Genomic DNA, 11,962 nt, shown 5'->3' on the forward strand with positions numbered 1-11,962 from the left:
GGCTGGGTGACTCCAGCAGGGCTGACAGATTCGAACACTCCAGCTTGAGGCTGAGGGGACTGGGAGCCACCATCTTGTGGCTATGGGCCCTGCCATCTTCGTTACAGAGTGATGGTTAATTTGCATATCTCCCTTGTATTAGATAGGATACTCAGTACTGAATGCCTTGAAATAGATGAGTAGGAAGTGTTGTGGGTTAATTTGTGTCTCCTCAAAAGATATGATGAGGTCCTAACTCCTGTTACCTATGAATGCAACCTTATTTGGAAATGGGGTCTTTGAATCCGTAATACAGTTAAAATGAGCTCAGACTGGAGAAGAATGGGCCCTTAATGCAATATGACACACACAGAGGGAAGGCTGCCATGTGACCATGGAGGCCGACATTGTAGTTATGCAACTGTAAAACAACAAACACCAAGGACTGCCAGTAATAACCAAAAGGTAGAAGAGAGAACCTGGCCTTGCCAATACCTTGATTTTAGACTTCTAGATTTGAGGATTGTAAGAGAATAAATTTCTGGGGTTTTTTTAAGCCACACAATTTGTGGCACCTTGTTACAACAGCCTTAAGAAACTAATATAGGAGGTATAGTAGGAGGTGCATGCCCCTGGAATTCAAACAAATCTGAGTTCAAATCATGGCTCTGCCATTTTCTAACTGTGCTTTTCAGCAGATTATTTAACATCAATGAAGAAGTACTGATTGAATAAGGCATAAAGGAGGCTTCATGAATACATCCATATAACCAAATATTGTATCTAATTCACTTTGTAAAAATCTGTCAAGCTATACACTTATATGTGCGTTTTTCTGTCTATATATTATACTTCAATAATAAAAAAAAAACTTTTTAAAAGCCATGCCATTTGACCTAGCAATTCCACATTTAAAAAATATTTAAAAAGGGAAAATCAAATATATGTCTGAGAAAAATCAGCATAGTAATATATGTAATAGCACAGAAAAAATATGCATATACCCAACAGGAGATATATGGTCTAATCATGTACAATATGCCTATAGAGTGAATATTAAGTGACAAAAGGTTTTATATCCAGTTCTTCTACAGAAAATTTTAATTTTTAACAACTCTAATAGGCTATTAATTAAAGGGATCTTAAAAATAGGTGTAACCACTTACTTTGTGCCTCGTTCTTCCTTTCTTTCTTTCTTTCTTTCTTTCTTTCTTTCTTTCTTTCTTTCTTCCTTCCTTCCTTCCTTCCTTCCTTCCTTCCTTTCTTCCTTCCTTTCTTCCTTCCTTCCTTCCTTTATTTTTTTTCTTCCTTTCTCCCTTCCTTCCTTTCTTTCTTTCTTTCTTTCTTTCTTTCTTTCTTTCTTTCTTTCTTTCTTTCTTTCTTTCTTTCTTTCTTCCTTCCTTCCTTCCTTCCTTCCTTCCTTCCTTCCTTCCTTCCTTCCTTTCTTCCTTCCTTTCTTCCTTCCTTCCTTCCTTTATTTTTTTTCTTCCTTTCTCCCTTCCTTTCTTTCTTTCTTTCTTTCTTTCTTTCTTTCTTTCTTTCTTTCTTTCTTTCATTTATGAGGGAAATTAACTTGCCTAAGAAAGGTGTCTGCCCAAGTCAAGTTATATTTGTATTAAAACTAGAAGAAAAATGAAGTGGCATGAATTAGGTTTGGGCCACATGCTGTTTGCACTTGAAGAACAATAAAACATTAGATTGTCTGGAAAATAGCAAGGATTTTAACTTACTTATAATAGTCAGTGAATGAATGGTGGGAGAACACCTGGCTGGCACTTTGAAAAGAAACAAAAGTAGATCACTATATTACTTCTCACACCAGAATAAGTCCAGGTGGATCAAAGAGGAAAACAATAAAAGCAGTAGAAGAGAACATGGGAAACATTTTAAATAAATCATTTTGGAATGTGTTCTACACAAGGACTCAAACTCCTGAAACCCTTTAAAGGCAAAAGACTGATAAAATTTACTATAAAGCATTTAAAATTTCTTTATGGAAAAATTAATACTATGAGGACAAGATAAAAGTTGAGAAAAAATGTTTTCAAAACATGGCAAAGGAAAAATTTCCTTAATAAAGAGCTCTTACAAAGCCAAAGAAAAATACCACAATCTAATTAAAAGTGGGGACAGAAAATAACTAAGAAATTGACATAAATGTACAAATGGCACAGGAAAATAGATAAATCTATATAGTACTTAACAGAGGCCAAGTACTGATCTAAGTAATTTATTTACACATTTGAGCCTCACAACAACCTTATAGGAAAGTACTGACATAATTTTCATAATTAAGAAAACAAACAGAGAAGTTAAGCGTCATGCCCAATTCCTAATAGTGAGTAAATAATAGGATAGGGTTTTGTGGTGGGGTGCTTCTCCTTTTTCTGCGTCCTGCACGGAAAGGGAGAAGGGCAGGTTCCAGAGTGGAGGAGCTGGGGATTAAGAAATAAAAGAAAGAAAGGGACAAGAGGCAGAAATATATCTAAAATCTGGGTGCCAGGGGGAGGCTGTAACTCTGATGGAGGGACAGTCAACACCCACCACAGACATCACAGCACATTTATTGATTTCCAGAGGGGGGTTTAAGGTCAAAGAAGTTTTGAGTGTGCCCAGGTCCTATTCATTTCCTCATTCCTGAGATTTAGCATATCAAGACCTGGGTAAGTCAAGGTCCTATTTGTTCCTCATTCCAAGCACATGGATAAAGATAAGAAATCAGTACTGATAATAGTCTCCAACATTTTGGGAGGCTGTTTCCAGGGGACAGCCATGCCAGTCACCTCGGACTCAGCTGACGTTAATTTAAAGGTCATCCATGTGCATTCCCAAGGGGCCCTCTACAGGGTTTGAACATATAGATATAGATATAGATATAGATATAGATATAGATATAGATATAGATATAGATATACTCTTTACTGTTTGAATTTTTTACCATATGCATGGGTATATTATTTTTTTCTGTTAAAGTAAAGCTAAGAAAAAATATGTTGAATGTTGAATTATTTTTTAGGATATAATATGAACTAGGTTTTATTCTAAGCACTATAACAAACACCTTAATTATGAACCAACCGGCTAAATTGGAAAGGCAGAGACTCAACTCAGTAAGAATATTTTTCTGTCTTTTGCTCAAATACTATAGAAGAATGGCCACACTTAACTTTCTTATTTGCTACTAGGTTACAGAGAGTAGGTGATACTGTCCTTAGTTGTTGACACTACTCCCAATTTATTTGTTTTCTCAATAATTAGAATTCCTACTGTGTGTCAAGTGCTGAAATTTGTGACTCCTATTTAATATCAGCAACTCTATGAGGTGGACCCTATTCTAACCTTCACTTGTAGAAGAGGGATTTAAGCCTCAGAGAATTTAAGGAACTTCTTCATGGTCACATGCCCAATATTTTCATAACCCCTGATCATAACTTCTATATATTTATCATCCTAATTTTAGAAAAAAGAAATAACATTTACTATTTCAATGGAGCTTACTGTGTTCTTAGAATTATACTAAATGCTTTATAGAAATTATTGCATTTGATGCTCAGAATAACTTCATGATGTGACATAACAACACTTGTTATTTCTTTTGAGAGATGAATGAACTGAAGAGAGTGGTAAGTGATACTAGTATGTCAAAGATTATTCAGTTAATAAATGAAAAAGACAGGGTTTGAACAGGGTCATGTGTATGGCTTCAGAGCCCATATTCTTTATTGTAAACTAGGTCCCTTGGCCTGGCCTGTGCCCTCTTGCAATCTGGGACATCTTGGGAGATGTTGGAGAGTCTCTTTTGGCTGGATCCCCACAGGCTGGTTGCTTAGGCTTTCATATATATATATATATATATATATATATATATATATATACACACACAGTGGTGCCTCACACAACGAACTTAATTTGTTCCAGGAGCAAGTTTGTTATGCGAAAAGTTCGTTATGTGAAACGCGTTTTCCCATAACAATACATGTTAAAAAAAATAATTCGTTCTGTAGCATAAAATATGCTAAAATGACTTTTTAAACCTCAATCTATTAAGTCCTGCTTTTTTTAGAAGCCATGATATAAAAAAAATATTGAGTTTAACTTAAAAGGACGACTGCCGTGATACGTGCGTGATTTAATTCGTAATGAAGAACGATTGCCGCGATACGTGCTTAAGTTAAGCGCAGTGACTAACGACTGCCTGCAGTGCCTGCGCGGAAGGATGCAATACATCGGCAGCGATCGTGGAAGCTCGGGCGAAGCAGTCGTGGAAGCTCAGGCAAAGCGGTCGTGGAAGCTCGGGCGACTTCGTTGTGTGAAACGAAGTTCGTTGTATGAATCATGAAATGAAGTTCGTTGTGTGCAGCGTTCGCTGTGCGAGGCGTTCTTTATGCGAGGCACCACTGTATATATATATATATAAAATAATGGTGGAGCAGAGGGAGGATCCTTCCTACCCAGCCTGGGCTCCACCATTTATCCCCACCTACAGGGAGGCCCTGCCCACCTGTCCTGGGCTCCTCCATTCATTCCTGCCCACAGGGAGGCCCTCCTACCCAGCTTGGACTCTGCTATTAATCCTCTTTTGGGGCTCTGGGATCAATGGCAGAGCAGAGAGAGGCCCTGCTCACCTGGCCAGAGTTCTGGGTGGGCCCCATTGCCACCTACAGGGTGGCCCTATCTGCCATGCCCACCCTGCCAGGGCTTTGTGATCAATGCTACACAGAGGGAGGCACTACCAACCTGGTAGGGGCTCTACAATGGGCCCTTCCAGCATTGGTGGCCTGCCTCTGCTCTCGCAGCCATGGCTTTGTCTGGAAGGATGTCCAGAAGGCCATCTGGACCACATCTGGTCTAATTAGCATATTATTCTTTTATTAGTATAGATATAATATATATGATTTATATATATATAGATAGATAGATAGATAGATAGATATAGATAGATATAGATATATATATATAGATATATGTAGCCTAATACATATATATCTATATATATGTATATATAGATATATATATCTATATATATATATCTAGCCTAATAGTGTGGCTAAGTAAATTAAGAAAAATACACTAAACTGCATGCTGCTTACAAAAGACTCACCTCAAATTCAAGGATACATTTAAGTTCAAAAGTGAAGAGATGAAAAATACATTCTACACAGATGAAAACCAAAAGAGAATAAGAGTACAGTAAATCCTCAATATAATTGACTAATTCAGATGAAGGGGTGTCCATTAAAGCCAAAAATCCATTGTATAATAAAGTAAGTTTTCTGAATGCATATGTCAAAAATTTGATAAATTATTAGTTTATCCACATTTACACATCTATGTAATTAAAATTAAATATGTATGAAAAGTTTAGTTTCACAGAAAATTTTTCTATATGTATAACTGTTTCTATATGTATAATTTTAAATTTATACATTAGGTCTAATAAATGCATGTGTTCCACAGTCACCTCAGGTAACAAATGCATGTGGCTACATGTCGCTTAGCACAAATCAGAATACTAGTCAGCATACCTTAAAATTACTTCAGAAAGTCACATCACGTGATAACAGAACCAATTACCACTCACAATGCAGTGTGATCATCTGCTAATCATTCGCAGAACATTGTTTACAAGCGCTTACTCTTACCTTTTATATATGTAGATTACTAGGGGTCCAGTGCACAGATTCATGCACCTGGAAAGGAACTGTGGGCCGCAAGACTGTGGTGGGCACAGGGGAGGGTCTCAGCCCATCCTCCGCACTTCAACCTGGCCCCTCCCACCATAGCCTCTGGTCTTCTCTCTGCCACTGCTGCTCCCATACACTGACAGCGCTGGCCCCACTTGTACCCACTGATGGTGCAGAGTGATTGGGGTCAGAAGCAACAGTGGGTGTGAGCAGTGTCTGCTGCTCCAATCACCCCTCATGAGCAGGGGGGTGAAGAAGCCCTGAGAGATGATTGGGGACAGCAGCCACCACTTGCAATCACTGATGGAGTCAAGACATCAGGACTGGTGCTGGGTGCAAACAATGGGTGTGAAATACAACTCCAGTGCCAGCTGCGGATATAAGCTGGAGCAGCACCAGCAATGGGTGCGAGCAGTGACTCTATTGCTGGCAGTGGGGCTGGTGCTAGTAGCAAGTACAAGCACTGGGGAGGACCATGGTACACAGGAGTAAAGAATTTTCAGTAACCACCAGAGGCTTACCCAGATGACAAAGATCAGTGCCCAGCTTTGGTCTGGCACCCTTGTTCACCTATTCCACCATCCTGACTTGCCTGATGCTGGCCATGTTCTGCACTCTGCTGCCTGCTGCTGACACCTACCACGTTCTGCACACACCCCCTGGTGGTCAGCGCATGTCATAGTGACAGGTTATTCAGTTGTTTGGTTGTTCCGTCATTTGGTCTATTTGCATGTTAGGGTTTTATATATATAGATAGTTGTAGATATGTAATATTTATGTCAGCAAAATTATTACAATTTTATCCCACATATAGATAATTCACTAAAATTTATTTAAAAATAACTGAATTAAAAACAAAAAATAACCTGTTAATGTAATTGTAAGTAAATCCTGCATAAAAGCATTTAAAAATTGATAGATGTTAATTTTTCACATATGACATATGGACTGGAAATTTTGTCTGTTAAATCTGAAGTCTGTTAAACCGAGGTCCTCAAAATTGAGGGCTTACTGTAATTATATTTATAGCAGACAAAATAAAATTGAAGTAAAAACTGTAACAAGAGACAAAGAAGGCCATTATCTATATATATAAAAGCCTAAGTGACCATTTGACCATTCAACCATTCTACGGGTAGCTATGATGCACCCTGACCACCAGGGGACAGACTTGGTGCTGGGGTCTGGCCAATCAGGACTGAGCGAGGTGGCCTGGACATGCCCTGGAACCCTTCTGCGGTCCCTCCCTGGCTGGCCAACCTCCTGTGGTCCCTACCTGGCCAGCCAACCCCAATTGGCCCCAATTGGGACTGGGCAAGTGGGCTGGACATTCCCTGAATGAATTCATGCACCAGGCTGGTTTCCACCCGATCCCACCAGACCAGGCTGAAGAACCCCACCAGTGCATGAGTATGTGCATCAGGCCTCTAGTATAATAATAAAGGGGTCTATTAATCAAGAGGACATAACAATTATAAATATATATACAGCCAACAATGGAGAATTTTAATATGTTAAGAAAATAAAAGATCTGCAGGGAGTAATAAACAATAATACAATTATAGTAGGGGATTTCAATATACCATTTTCAACAATGGATAAATTATCTAGTCAGAAAGTCAATAAGAAAATATTGAGCCTGAAGTATATTTAGACCACGTAGTCCTAACAGAGATATAGAAAACATACCATCTAAGAGAAGCAAAATATAAATTCTTCTCAAGCATATATAAAACATTATTCAGGATAATAATTCATATGTTAAGTTATAAAACAAATCTCAGCCAAATTAAAAGGATGGAAATTACACCAAATGTCTTTTCCAACCAATATGTTATAGAAGTCAATAACAGGAATAAAACTAGAAAATTCACAATTATGTGGTAATGAACTCACTCTTGAAAAAACAACTGGTTAAAAAAGAAATTAAAAGAGAAATAAAATGTATTGTAACAAGCAAAAATGGAAATAAAACATATCAAAACTTATCTGGTATAGCAAAAGTACTACTAAAAGAAGTTTATAATGATAAATACCTACAGTCTTTAGAAAAAGAAATATCTCAAATAAAGAACCACACTTTACACCTCAAGGAACCAGCAAAAAGAGAACAAACTGAGTCCAAATTTAGAAGGGAGAAGATAAACATTAGAGCAGAAATAAATCAAATAGAGAATAGAAGAACAAACAAAAAAAAATCAACAAAAATTAGAGTTGGTCTTTTGAATAGATATAAGTTGACAAACCTTTAGGTAGAGTTAGCAATAAAAAGGGAGAGGACTTAAAACATACAGCCTACTAAGTGTGAGTCAAGAATAAAGAACTGATGATGAACTGATGAAAATACCTAAGGACATTTAATCAGTAATCAAAAACCTCCCAAAAATAACAAAGGTGAGGATCAGATGACTTCATGGGAGAATTCCACCAAACATTTGAAGAATTAATGCCAAATCTTCCACAACTATTTTAAAAATTGAAGAGGAGGGACTACTCCTAAAACAATGTTATGGAAATAATTGATAGAGTCAGACAAGAGTATGGTGATTATCAGAGATAAAAGGTGGATAAATGGTCATGGAAGGATACTTGACTGAGTATAAAATAAGTCAGACTGTGGAAGGCAAATACTGTATGATCTCATTTAAATGTAGAATCTAAAACATCAAAGTCATAGAAACGGAGAAGAGAATAGTCACTGTCAGGGATTGAGGGTTGGGGGAAATGAATGATGGTGGTCAGATGGTATGGACTGCCAGTTATCCTATATAATAAAAGGCTAGGTGTCACGACCAGAATGACAGATTGACCAGTCGCTATGAGGTGCATTGACCACCTCTCAGTTCCTCCCCCCATCCCTCAAGCTCCAATTGCTGGATAATGGGGAGCCACAGGGAACTGGGCTGGGTGGCAGTGATGTGGGCCTGGGGACTGGTGAGCAGGTGAAAGGCAGACCGCTTGATCCCTCCCCTGGCCCTCCGCAGACTCATGGCTGTGAGAGGCTCTGGAGTTGAAACTTTAACAAGGACTTCAGCAACTGCAGTGACCCTCAGCCTTCACTGCTGGGAGGTGGATGGAGAACATTAGCTTGAAAGCACAAAAAAACACCTCCCTAATCCATAGCTTCTGGGTCTTCAAGAAACTGGACAGGCTCCTCAATGATGGATCATTGGGGCCAGAGCCTGAGCTGAGCGGTTCCACAATGGGGGAGGGGCCGAGCCAGGTGCTGGGCCAGTGCAGGAACAGAGGGAGGGAAGGAGGGGAGGGCAGCAGCAAGGGGTCAGCCCTGGTTCCTTGCACCTCCTCACATAAGCATAGCCCTTCCTGGTTGAGTTTCCCACATCATTGTTAGGGTTTTGGCTGGTGACACTGGCTGTAAAAGGATTCACAAGGGAGAGAAAAGACAGGTGCAGAGAGAGGGTGTTTATTTTACTCCTTTAAAAGGAGCAAAGGGCCAGGTGCCCTTTGATGGCACAAGGCACCTAAGGCAGAGTGGGCTGTTCTTTTCATTGCTGGGTGGTGAAATAGGCTGGGTGGCAGTGGTGGTGTTGGACTGGGGACTAGTGAGTGGGGAGAAGATGGCCCTGATCACAGGCTAAGCCTAGGACCTTATCCACACACAATTTCGTGCACTGAGCCTCTAGTGAGATTAATAAGTTTTGAAGTATAATATACAGCATGGTGACTATAGTTACCAATACTGTATTGTATTCCTAAAGTTGCTATGAGAGTACAGCTTTAATGTTGTCATAATAACAACAACAATAATAACATGATCATTAGACAGATAAAGGATGTGTTAAGTAATTTTAGTGTGGTAAGCATTTCACAATATATACATGTAATAAATCATTACACAAACTTACACAATGTTATATGTCAATTACATCTTGATAAAACTGTGAGGGGGGGTATAAAACTAAACAATAAGTATTTTTCAACATCAAAATAATTCCCAAATCTATTATTGGACCCTATAGGAACACAGAGAAAGGATAAAATACAGAGCCAGTAAGGTGGCAGAATGAGCTTTCCAAAACAAGATAATGCTAAAACAGTGTAACCTGCATGATTGATAGGACTGCAAGGAAGACAAATAAATGATACCTGGAGTGGCCATCAGAAGCTATATGGAGGAGGTCACTTTCTAAGAGAAATAGGATTTGATAGTGAAGAGAGGGAATGTTGCAAAAGGCATGACTAAAACCCGAAAGGCAGGATTAAAAGAGTTAAGAGTTTATGGCTCATGTACTTCTTAGACTGTAGAACATTATTTTGACCAATCCACAAAGATTCTAGAGGCAAGCAAACTCATCTCAGCACTTTGCCTTTAGCAAAAATATAAGGTGATTTATTAGTATTCTAGAGAGGCAGGGAAGGGAAGAATTATTTGAAAGAAATTCTTTGAAGAAAATGAGAATGTTAGATCACTTTCTAGCTCTAATTCAGAAATTTTCTTGTGGTAAATTCCTAGTACATATGGCAAACCTGCCTCCAAGCTAATTACCATAACCCAATACAAAGCCCACTATGTATAGAGTTCTGGATTATTCACCTTTACAAACCTCTACAAATATATAACCTATCACATTTACTATTATTAACATTAATACATGAGTTGATGAGAGAGTCATTGTTCAGGTCAGGTAATGTAATATAAATTATAGTGTTTTTTTAAACCAAGCATGTCAAACTCTAAGGCTAAACAAGCCAAATAAACAAGGTTTAAGTTTATGTGGGCCGCAAAAAACAAAAGCTTCAATTTTCACAGAAACGTAGGTTTATTTCGATAATGAGATGCTGAATACAAAGGGCTAAAATAAATGAGTAATCGTTAACATAAAATAATAGAACATTTTAATACAAATTAGTATTTTTTGAACATTAACTTACCAGACTCTGAATAATTGCACAAATTAATAAGTGTAACTCAAATAAACCTATTTTTCTTATTCTCTGAAAGAGAAATATTTTCTTTTGCATACACCAAACAAGTCACTCCAAGACTAATGATGTGGCAATCGGCTGCTAAAATATTCTCTGTTAGTATTAGTGGAGAGAAATGGTGTGCCTGTGGGTAAGGCGCGTAAGGAAAATGAATGTGACACGGTTATAGTAATCAGTCATTAGCGAATGTTGTAGTTCATTATTAATAATGATGTATAACATGGCCTTATTTGCATACAATTTGCATACACCAGAGCAAGCGGGTCCAGCGTGTGGGATGAATTTACGGGGGAGGGGTTTATCCCTGTGCGATCTAAGGTTCATTGTGCCACTGGTGGCAGCATCTTCAGCTGCACCTGGTCCTCCAGGGAGGATGGAGCTGCCACCCAGCCGGCTTCCATGACCTTGGCCACCTTGTTCCTCTTGGAAGTGAGAGGGGTCTCCAGGGTGAGGGAGGCATTGGCCAACTCCTGGGGCTTGTCGCTGGCCAGTAAGTGCAGCAGGTCAAGCAGGGCCTTGGCCACGTCACTGGGGGTGCTTTTGTTGACCAGGTAGTAGAGGATGGGGTCAGCCAAGCACAGCGGGTGGGCCACGGCCAGGTAGCAATCCATTGAGATGCAGCACAGGAAGGCGGTGCTTATGTAGATGTTAGTGTAGAAGATGAAGCTGAAGAGCTTGCAAGAGCCAGGGCCATGGATCCAGTTGTCATGTTGTAGAAAGTAGTTGACCCAGAGTGGCAGCATGCAGATGTATAGCAGGTCGATGATGCTCAGGTTCATGAGGTATGCACCCAGCTCATTGCCCTGGAGCACCGGGCAGTAGGCAGCCAACAGCACCATGCATTTGGTGGGCAGCCCCACGCCAATGACGAAGATGTAGAGGGAAGGTGAGAAGAGGTGGTCCATGTGGGAGTCCACGTGGCAGCCCTCCCAGCTGTGGTTGCCCATCCTCAGCTCTGGGCCTTTCAGGAGCTTCCCATAGCCCCCGAGGTCTGTGGGGACACAGGGGGGGGGGAGAGGCCATGGGGCTCCCTGAGCCCCCTCCTTGGAGGCTCAGGGGGACATGGTGGGAAGTGGTCCCCCAGGGAAGAGAGGAGGTTGGCTGTGAATGGGAAAGGGTGGAGTTTGAGAGGGAAAAATTAGGGGAAGGACTGAATCAACACAAGAGGGAGTTGTGTGTGTGTGTGTGTGTGTGTGTGGTGGGGGGGAATGGACCAAGGGCTTCGTTAAGGAGGTGTTTCTAGAGGCAGTCAGAAGGTAAATGGGGAAAGAATGGGGTGACACAGAAACTGGCAGAGGGGAGTGCTTATGGAAGAGATGAAGGTGTCATGGGCCCTGGCCAGAGTTCTGTGC

The sequence above is a fragment of the Pipistrellus hanaki genome, assembly GCF_964339955.1.
Source record: "Pipistrellus hanaki genome assembly, chromosome: X".
NCBI lineage: Eukaryota > Metazoa > Chordata > Mammalia > Chiroptera > Vespertilionidae > Pipistrellus > Pipistrellus hanaki.